This window comes from Candoia aspera, chromosome 6 (genome assembly GCF_035149785.1).
Source record: "Candoia aspera isolate rCanAsp1 chromosome 6, rCanAsp1.hap2, whole genome shotgun sequence".
In the NCBI taxonomy this organism is placed as follows: Eukaryota; Metazoa; Chordata; class Lepidosauria; order Squamata; family Boidae; genus Candoia; species Candoia aspera.
The window spans coordinates 60,028,188-60,039,703 of NC_086158.1; positions in this window are offsets into that span (position 1 = coordinate 60,028,188).

Genomic DNA, 11,516 nt, shown 5'->3' on the forward strand with positions numbered 1-11,516 from the left:
CAGTGATGATTCTGTTTTTCTTTTATACCCCCCAATGCCAAAAATACCAAAAGAAATGTAGTCCAGGGGTTCTGAAAACATTCCTGCCATGAACATTGTTACATGATTTTGGATTCAGAACCTTGGTGTACAAATCTGAAGCAAAATCAGCCTATGTAAAGTTCTGGACTTGACAATATCAGCCTAGAAAGAAAAGTTTGGTGCAATCTTCAATCAGATTGTGAGGAAATCAATAAAAAGATGTAGAGTCCACGGAAAGCTCGGAAGGTCTTATAGCTAAAGTTTAGGGTACTTGTCAACCCACAGAACAAAATAACATTACAATTTCACTTTGAGAATCAATAAAGTTATATGGAGTACAGTAATACATGCAGTCTAGCATGTATGTCCCTGCATAGTTTTTGCATGAACTCAGTCACATAATCCTCTTACAGATTCCATTTTGGCCATACAGCTTACATCAGGTGATTGAGAATACTAATTAAAATGGGAATGTCAACCATGATAATGCATACAAACTAGCTTGCTTGCTTGCTTGCCTACCTGTTCCTCCTCTCCCCATACATTCTTTTTAAAATAAACTAGAAGAATTTGTCATAGATTGTCCAAGATGGCAATATGCTAAAGCATTTTTTTTAAAACATATATGTACCTGGAAGAATATTACTGATTTTATTATTGGATATTTGAGAGGCTACTATCTAAAAATGAGTATGTTATGATGTTACTAATTTTAAAAGTATTTTTGTACTGTCCAAGGTTATAGTCAAGAAATAATACTTAAAATATTGATGCAAACAAAATAAATTGAAAGGACACAAGATCTAAAGGTGGCAAACAGCAATGCTTGATTTGATTTTTAATCAAACATTTGTTACTAATGTTTGATATTTTTATAAGAAGTAGTATCAAGTTCTCCATACAGAGATAACTACTTTTTATTTGACTAACTTGTGACCATCTCTGAAACAATTTGGTCAAGCTAAAGTATATATTAGTGCTGTATAATAGTTAATTACCAGTTTTGCATTTTATTCTGTTTTGTTATGTTGACTAATAACTTGGGCTATACCGCTTTTTGGTATGATGTGGATAGTATTATTATACAATTTAGTCATGAAATTTATTCATTTCTTCACAGAGTCAAATTTTTTCTGCATCTATTTCTCACATTTGTATTGGTATGTTGGAAAGACCTTGGGAGACTGGGCAAAGACATGCTGCTAAAGAATAGTCATGTAAGAGACAGCATAGCCCGCAACTGGATAGTGGGTGGGCAAGAGGCTCAGAAGAGACCCTCCCTAGTTTCTCGGGCTGTAAAGGAGACGGGGAGAAATGTACTTTCAGACTTGCAAGATTCTGTCAATGTAGCTTTATAATAAAGTAGAATTAGCTCATTTGGTTGTGATTCCTAACTGGTTTACCCCATGAAGCTGACACATTAAAGGAAGCAAATAAAGGGCTTTTCTGGTTTTCTGACAGGTGTGTCTTCTAAGCTTTCTGTTAGCATGGTATGATATATTGATTTTCTATCCTGCCTTTATTTTTTTTTATAAATAACTCAAGGTGGCAAGCATACTTAATACTCATTCTTCCTCCTATTTTCCCCACAACAACCCTAAGTAATAATATGACAGTGTCCTGATCAAGTATAAGATCCATTTTTCATCCATAGGAAAATGTGGTTTGAAAGAATTGATTTTGGCAAAGAAGTCAGAAACCAGAAGTCATCTGCCAGAGCCTTATATGAACTAGCTGAACATGATGAGCACTTGTTATTACAGATATATTGTGGTACATTACCATTTAAATATCAGTTCATCAATTGACTATACCATGAGAATTGTAGGGCTTATCAACCTTTTCAAGAGGCACAATCTTGATTTATTGCTGAATTTTGTAAGATTTTGGCAATCTCAACCCCCAAATGTCACATGAGGCTTCAATGAGATTTCAGACAAGAATGCTGAAATCTTGTTAGGTTTTCTGATCTTGCAAGATGTATGCCATTTATAATCTGATACACACACATGTATAATTGTGCAATTCTAAGACGTTTTATCACATAGTTGGTTCCTTTATGGCCTAGGGTGATTTGCTGAACATTGCTTTCCAGGCTATGGTCATCATAGTTTATTTAGATAATCTGTTCCAGGCCAATGCATCTTTACCTCTGTTGTTCAAATAAAAATGAAAGTAAGCAATACTTTTGCATACTATACTGCTACAGAATACCTAAATGGAGAGTGTAAGTCACAGGTCAGGGTAAGAACCTCTCTGGCTTATCCATAATACAGATCTTTAGCTACATTATGCATAATATATTTACCACATTGGTTGAAACCAATACATGTTGCTTTTTGAAAATAGAGGGTAGGTGCTTTTGTTTGGCAATACGCTGAACCTCATGGTAAACCTGGGACTGTAGGTAAGAGCCAGTTTGGTCTAGTGGTTAAGGTGCTGGGCTAGAAACCAGGAGCCTGTGAGTTCTAGTCCCACCTTAGACATGAAAGCCGGCTGGGTGACCTTGGGCCAGTCCCCGTCAGCCCAAATCACCTCACAGGATTGTTGTGGGGAAAATAGGAGGAGGAAGGAGTATTAGATATGTTCGCCGCCTTGAGTTATTTATAAAAAGAATGATAAAGGTGGGATAAAAAATAAAATAATAAAAAGGCTGCATGGGATCAGATTAAGATAGTTGCACCCATGAACTCTGTAAGAATAAGGACGACTAACGAAGCAGAATCAAGGATTATGGCAGAAGTCAGGAAGACCAGGTTTCTTAAGGCTAAAACAGAACTGGAAATCCACTGTACAGAATATGAAAATGCATCAGCCCCCCAAAAACCCAACCACCACAATTTAGATTCACAAGATGGAGCAGCTGTATACAGATCCAGCATATTTTCTTTATTGAAGTTCAACAAAAGAGTGGGAGATCATGGACACCCCTCCCCAACTGAAACTAAACAGAAATCTGTTTTTATGTAACTGAAATAATGTTCTTTGGGTATATAATTATACCACGTTGAACAAAGCTTTGTTCATAGAAGTTTAATTCCATCAAAGGACTGAATCCACCAACTTAACTTGATAAATTGAGATACTGTCTAGGAATATCAAGCTAGATATTCTTAAGCTACAGCAATAAAAAATTATTAAATGGTAAACTACTAAAATTCTGCACATTCTGGTAGATATAATCCCAGTTAGCCCTGATGTTTTTAATAATAGAATGCTTCTGTTGCTGCTTTCATTTCTAAATACTTCCTATACCTAAAAGCTAGGAACAAATCAAAAAGGAGTGTTCTACTACTACTGAGGCATATACACATTTTATCAATGATATCCTATCATCTCTCAAGTCGCTCCCAAACATAAACCTTGATAAAAGGAAAGATCTTAACCATATCTGATAAAATAGTAAGATGTTGAGTACTATAGGTCAGTATATTCCAAGAAATGCAACAACATCAAGGCAGACACCTTATCCAGAAATCCATAATGCTTTCATGTAAGAGGAAAATTATAAGATTTAGGACCATGACATCACGATTCCCTATCAACATATGAACATTTTGTAAATAAATTACAAATATTTGATAGTTTAGACAATTAGGGCATTTTGATTGGGTAAAATGAAGGGCCATAAATTCCCTACCTGAGCTACAAAAAAGGAGATAGGTGAGAGAGAGATGTGGGCAGTGTAGATGACACTGGATTTCACTATGTGGATGAGATCTTGTGTTTTTGTTGTTTTTACTGCTTTGGAAAGAAAAAAAAGCTTTGCTTAGCTTCCTGATTGGGATGTTTTCTATAACAATAAAGCCAATGGAATATCATAAAACATGACACTGAAATGCTTTTGGCAGGTGCATTTTTTTTAAAAAAAAGCCTTTTTATGTAGATAGGTGCTGAACTTATTTAAAAACTATCTGCGTTCAATATATCTACTGTGCAGAGGTTCTTGTAATTAAAAGACTTTCCTGTTTTCCGGACTGCTTTTCCTGGTTGGAAATAAAAGTGAGTATATTTACTAAACACTTATTAGGCCAGTGATGGCAAACCTTTTGGGCTTGGCATGTCAAAACATCGGAAAATACCTAACTTGACTCTGCTGGCGTGTCACACCACCACCACCCCCGAACAAAAGAGAAACAGTTCTTTATATATTAATTTATTTTTTAAAAAATACAATCCAGTATTGGGTGGCCAAAAGGGCAAGATGGGGGAGTTGCGGTGCCTTTTGTTTGTTCAGTTTCTTTGGTAACTCAAACAGGGAGAATAGTTGTTGGGTGTTGGTGAACACTGACATGTCACCCAAAACTTTGTGGATGTCATCTTTGACACATGTGTCATAGGTTTGCCATCACTGTACTAGGCGCTAAGCAATGCATACTTAATTCATTTAGGAGGATAAGTAGAGGAAAGGCTGCTTAGAGTAGCAGAAATGTGGTTGTTGTTTTTTCCTATTTTTGATGCTATGAAATCAGTCCTTATAAAATTTCTAGCTTGGGTGGCCAGTATAAAGCTTGTGATATATTTAAATTGCCTGGGAAGCATTGAGCTTCTCAGTACTTGTGCCACTTCCATAATATTGCGCCTGGTCTATCTTAAAACTTAACTGCTCTCAGTTACAGCTCATACACAAATGTATGGGGCAGCACAAGAATGTTATTGTTGTTCTCCTTTTCCTGAAAGTAAATTAATCCAGTAAACCCTCCTCCCTTCCTCTCCTGGTGCTTTTTTTTACATCAACTGAGATGTGTTTTGAGTTTCACTGTGAGCAAAGAGATCAAGATTATACCCATGTAACACCCATTCTTGTCTATTCATGTACCAGAAGAAGGCTGGAAGGATGACTCAAACTGCAGAGCTTTAGAACTGGAGAGGCTGCCTCCCTGCCTCCCAGCAAGTTCCCGAAAGCACCAGAAAGTGGTTTGATGAGATTAAAACCAGGAAGTTTACTCTCCTCTGGAATGGCCTGCAAATGCAGGGACTTGTAATGGAGCAACTCATTCAGAGGAGCACCCCAGTACTGGGTTTTCTCATATTGAAATAAAAGTGGGATGTAAATCAAATATGTAAATATTGTAACAATTATGTGATAGGATGGAATTTGTATTTTATTCATTTCAATAATAATTAACATTATAGAGAAAAGCATGGCACAAGTCATTAATATACATACACATTGGTGTGTGTGTGTGTGTGTGTGTATGAATGAATGAATGAATGATACTGCATTTTCTTTGACAAAGCTAGTCTGGCCACATAATACTACCCAGAGCTCAGTTCAATCTCCTGACCAATAATTGGCTGCCCTGCTTTAAACTAGGGTTGGAAAAATCTTTGACAATGAAGAATCTTGTAGGATTATAGAATGTTGTCAGTGAAATGCTGAATGACTCTGAGATGACTGAAAAAGGAACTTCCTGAACAATGATAGCAGTATTTTCTCTGATCCATTGGTCTGAATGCCTACACTACCTACCTCGGCTAACTCCCACGAGCTGGGGCAAGATTAATTAAATTAATCCAGTCTAATTATTTAGGTAATCATTTACAGTATACATTGCTTTTGGTACAGGGTGAGTCATGTTTCAACAAGGTAATGGTGGGGGTGCCTTTGTTGCACTTGAACTCAGAAAACACAAAGGTGGCCCATTGCTTAACAAGATGGCATTTAGGTTGATCCCTTGCATCCTGGATAATTCTTTAGATGGGTCTATATTTGTAGGAGTGCCTGCCACACCACAACTCCCATTGGCTCAATTTTTATTACTACAATTCGGAACCAACATATTTTAATAAGTTTTCTACCATGCACTGTGTGAAGAAACCTACTCTCATCATTTATACTATGTAGTATTCCTGTGATTTTTTTTAAAGTTGTGTGAGAAGAATTCAAGATTCCCTCCCTTTTCTGCCATATTGTCTTTCCCAAACACTGTCCCAAGCATGCTGTTCTTCCCAAACACTGCTTCCCCCAATACTGCTTTCCCCTTGAGCAAGGTAAAAGGTTAAAAGTTACAAAATATAATGGGTTCATACAAAGAGGAAGCCAGAGATTAAAATATGACAGGAAACCCCAAGGGTTTCCCTTCAGACTTAATCAGAGGCCGTGTAAGACAAAAAGTCACCCGTTCTCAGCATGGCCACCTCCAACCAGCAGACTCTGTACCATGCTCTTGCAAAATAAAGTTATCTCTGTTCAAGCAATCGCCTAAGAACTTTCATTCCTGGCTCAGAACGGACCTGGTAAGCTTTCCTTTCAACAGTTGATTTCAGCCATGAGTATATCAATAGAAATAGCCAGAAAGCTGTAAATTACATAGTATCACTTTTCTATAGTACAACATTGTTAAATCTTGGGATCCAGTAACTTTAAAGGCTTATAGGAATAGGTGATGGAGTGTTTTCTGGGTGTTTTTTTATTATATTAATTAATTTTTCCTCTATAACTAAGTGGGTACAGAAATTTAGACTAACCAACCTGGAAGCCATTTTTAAAACCCTGGGACAGGACTGAAATCCAAGATTTTATCATAACTGATAATTTCCTCAAAGGTTAGCCACAAAAAGAATTCAGTGTTTATTTTGAATCTTATTTTGTAAAGTCTTCTATGTTGTTATATTTTGCATTTCTACTTTATTGTTTTCAGGTTTTTAGTTTTTAAAAATGCATCAAATCTGCATCCAATTCAGCAGAATGCCAGGTTTCCACATGTAAGTAAGTTCTGGTTTTGGATGGGGTGGAGATCAGAGAGGGCATTTCAGGCAAATTAATCTTTGCTGCAACCTCAGGATCTTTTGTCAAAGGAATTTTGAGCTGTAAAACCAGACTAGCTTTAGCAGTACCTGCAGTTTACATTATAATACTGTAAAATCTCAGATTTCTCCATTGTTTTCTACAGAAAGCTTTCATTTCCTCCTCAAGAGAAAAACGAGTTACCCAGTTAAAAGGTGAAATTTTCTCTTTACGTTTTCTGTTCACGGCTGGTTGGAGAAATCTTGTATGGTTGGTTTGTGTGATCAAATTACTTCATCTTATTGTTGCAATATGATCCCATGAAACAAGACTATTGCTTCTCAGCACTCCTTGAAGTCTAGCAGAGGGTTGCCTCTAAACAGATGACACAAAAGAAGTGCCATTGAAAATGTCCACCAACAATGTCCCCTCATCAAGTGGTTTAAAAGACAAAATGAAGTAGCATACAACATATATGACACACATACCAATCTTTGTTATGGTAAAATGGGTGATAAACTCTGGCAGTTTAGAACAAGTTGAATACTTTTATTGAAGAGCACAAAAGCTGATGATTCTTTTTTAAAAAATTCAGAAGTTGAAAACTAGCTGTGTGGGTGGTGAGGATGTAGTACATCAACTTTGAGAGAGAGTCTGTGGCGATTTATAGAAAGTGCAATTCTACACACAGTCATGGATGAATAAGTTGCACTGATTTCAGGGGGGACCTGACTTCTAAGTGGACCTATATAGGGTTCCATGTTAATCTGACATAGTTATAGGAGCAACTTTGGGGTGGGGAGGGATGTGCAAAAAAGTAAAAACAGCAGCTACAAGTGTGCTATTGATGCTTGGATCCTTTTTTTGTGTGTGTGCCACATGGATGAAATACATAAAAAAGGGCAAAGCTTAAAAGGCTGTGGTCACAGTCCTGACACTTCTGCCCCTGTCCCCATGAATGTCCCTTCATGGTTACCATTCACTGAAGGAAAACTGGAAAATTTGAGCTGGTGATAGAAGATTTTACATATATAGCACTTAAATACGAATATATTTCATTTCCATATATTTTATATGTAGTGTTCCTATATTAGAGACCTTTGCACTTGTATTATGGCCCTGAAGCTGTGTTGTATTTCCTAGAAGATTTTTGTTGACTTTCTTACTCTCCCTTTCTAGCAGGCCTTGACAGATAGGTGTGTGTATAGAAACAAGATAAGGTGTACATTCCAAGGATAGCTTCTCCAGAGGAAAGGCATTGTTTAATAACAGTCAAGGTGCCCTAGCAAGGATGGAAGGAAGTCCCTTATATGGAATGATGATAGAGGGAAGGAAGGAAATTCCTAATATGGAATAAGGTTAAAGTGGAATATGGGTAACTGAGTAAAGGGTGGTATTCTGAAGGAGGAGTTGAATGGAACGTATATAATGTGCTGTAAGAAGGGGGTCCTGTGTGGCCGCCCACCTGACAGCTTGATGTCATTGCTTTTGCTCTCGGGTGAAGAATAAAGAACTTAATTTCATGCAACTGCCTGTGTCTTTGGTCCCGGCTCAGAAACGAACCTTATAAGGAAATATTAAAGAATTCTAACGCTGGTAATTTATGTCAAGTGAAGAAGGGTCACTAATGGAATTAAGTCATTAAATGAAAGTCACGCCCAACCCATTTTTAAAATTTGTGAAGAATTTGACAATATAAAAACATGATCCAGGGGTGTAATTCAGTGTACCTAAATTTCCCAAGAAGTAGATATGAGTAAAAAAAAAAAAACATAAACTGAAGGGCATCCTATTCTAAGATATACTGAGATGGTTACCATTCAGTGTTATGATTAATGGGAAATGATTCACAAAATACAAATACAGCTTCTTAAATCAGTTTTTGGCAGCATTTAGGCAGGCAAAGGATCATAAATGAAATGTTTATCTAATTCTCTTGCTTTTGTCAGAATGATGAAAGCAGTGTTGCTATACTGTGCTGAAGGTCCTGTCCCTTTTGGCCGTGCCTGCGATGTTGCGATGCATACAGAAAAGGGGCAGGGCTTGTGGTACAGTGCTGCAACACTGCTTTTGTGAGTCTGATCTCCTTGCCCCTCCACCCCGCAACGTGGATGCTGCTGAACTGAATACTTCATTCAGTAGGCTGAAGTAGCCAATTACGGAGCATCATAATGCATACTTCTCCATTGGTATAAATACATAAAAATGGAGTAACAGCATGAGTTTCACATGTCTTGACTCTACAAATACTGCATTTTTAATAGTTAAAAAGATAATGGAAAAATAAATGCTAAACTCTAGATACTGTATCTGTAGGTATGTAAGAAATATTTAGGGGGCATTATGTATAAACAGAGAAACCTGACTCTTTAAGGTAGATTATCATTGGAACATGAAAATGACAGTACCAGTTGTATTAGTAATAATTAGATTGTTTACCCCACTAACACCAAAAAGCCAAAGGCTTCTTTTCTACCAGCTGCTAGAAAAACATGATTCATGTCATATTCTATCTTTCATTTTTCCATTTTAGAGACAAATATTAAACAAGTACTAGTGGTTAATATAAGCATAACAAATTAAAAATAATTCAGAATATTGGTTTTATAGTAGTGCAACCAGAATAAAATACAACCAGAGTTCTGAGTTCCAATCTTATCAATTTCAATCTCAATTTTATCAGTTTATGATTTATAAAGTGACAATTGTATAGATCAACATATCTGCAAGTGCAGAAAAGCAGATCAAACTGTTTCCTCTTAGCCCATCTAATCTAGTGCCAGTATTCAAGTCCTGCTGCTACAGCGTACATGCTCATATTGCCCAATAGGTACTTTATAAAATTAACATCTGCTAAAAGAAAGATACTGTGCCTGGTGTCATGAAACAATTAATTTAATGAAACATTCTGACTAAAATCACATTAATTTCTAAATGAGTAAGCAACTTGTTAGAATTTCACAGGAAATAAATACTTTGCCTTGGAAATTCCACCTTCAGAGTCTAGGGATTTTCACATACTTTCAGCGAATGCATACAAGCATTGTTGTTCAGTGACTCATCCACCCAGGAAGAAAGGCAAAAGCACAATAGTTCGTAAGTTGGTTCACATATTGTGGTTTATTTACCTGTGTTTTGGCTTAGTCCACCCAACGTGCCAGGCCATAAATCATGCTTTAAAAAGATAATGGCTAGTTTTAAAAAACAGAAGAATTCCCAAACTAAGAAGCCTCAGAATAATTCAGCTTGCTTTAATGAATGATCCCAGACCTTGTGTGGTAAACTAACCTGCTGGACAGGATAGCTGTTCTGCCACTTGCTTCCACCTCTTGCCTGTATTTAAAATAGAGATGGGAATGTTAATGTTGTTACGGAAAGATAAAAATCATCTTAAATTTGTGTGTTTATTTGTCAGAATAGTGATTTCAGCATGTTGAGTGCTATCCGACCTGAGAGGCCTATCATCTGGCACAGTATCTTCAATCACTTTACATTGTCTATCCATGTGGCTTTCTTGGTAAAATACAGGAGTGATTTGCCACGGCCTTCTCCTGGGCAGTATGAAATGACTGATCAAGTAAAGTGAACATCTGCCTCTAGCATCTTCCTATATTGCTGTACCCAATATAGATGCTTGCTTGTTTTAGTCAGGCAGCTGGGATGACCTTCCCTTCTTAGGTGACCCTGCTGAAGTGAAGGCTCTTGGTGTTCTTCCCTTCATTCGTATTTCCCAGAACAGCCCCCCGCCCTACCACAATGAAACAGCAGAGCAGGACTTGAGGCAATAAGAATACGAACCTGCCCATTATTTGGTAAATGGGTGGTGGTCATCGTTTTTTGGATTCAAGCAAAATTTCTTCAAGTACAATGGGTTTATTAGATAATTCAGCCTTCTCCAGTTTGTAGCTCCAAATGGGCTAGGACCACAACTCCCAAAACACAGCTGGGAAATCTGGGGTTTGCAATTCCCAAATAACGGGGTTGCAGTTATGAACTGGGCGAAGCTGCTGCTTAACCCAGAATGAACCTTCCATTGCCTTTGCCAGCAGGGGGCATTTCTCCACCATGTACGTAGTGAACAAAACTTTCACTTCCCAACTGCTCCTTCTTGCTTCCCTATCTTCCTCTTTTCCATCCTGTGATAAGAGTTTATTGTAGGCTATTAAACATTATAATGATTTCTCTATGAAAATATCCTGCAGCAAAATTAGAGCAAAAGACTTACACTGGGATATACAAAAAGAAGAAAAGTATTTCATGTGATTTTCTTCTCTCTTTCAAAGTTGTGCACTTTGCAGTCCAATGCAGCATACCAGTTCCTATCAGAGTCACTCTGCCTTCTCCTACCTGGTGTCCCTTCAGGTCATGTAAGACTTTAATTCCCACAATTTCTAGTCAGTAGGATTCCTGAAATGGATTCTCCAACAAATCATTTTGAAACATGGCATTTCAAGGGGGCAAAAAAGCTATATGTACTGCAAAGTCAGATGTCCGAAGCACAGTGATAAACTCAAGAAAAAAGCACATTCTAGATGGATTCACAGACTGTGCTAATTCATGGTTTGAGTAACCATGATTTCTGCAATCATGGGCTTATTGAATGATCTAAGCCATATATAAAGGATGGTTACCTTGAGATGGCCAAGGGTCATCCTTAACATTATTTGAGGGACTAAGAGCTAGAAAGAGTATGGGGGACATCATACATGCAAAACTTTGCCACAATTTTGGGGAGCTTTCTTCGGTTTTTAATTGTGATATTTTA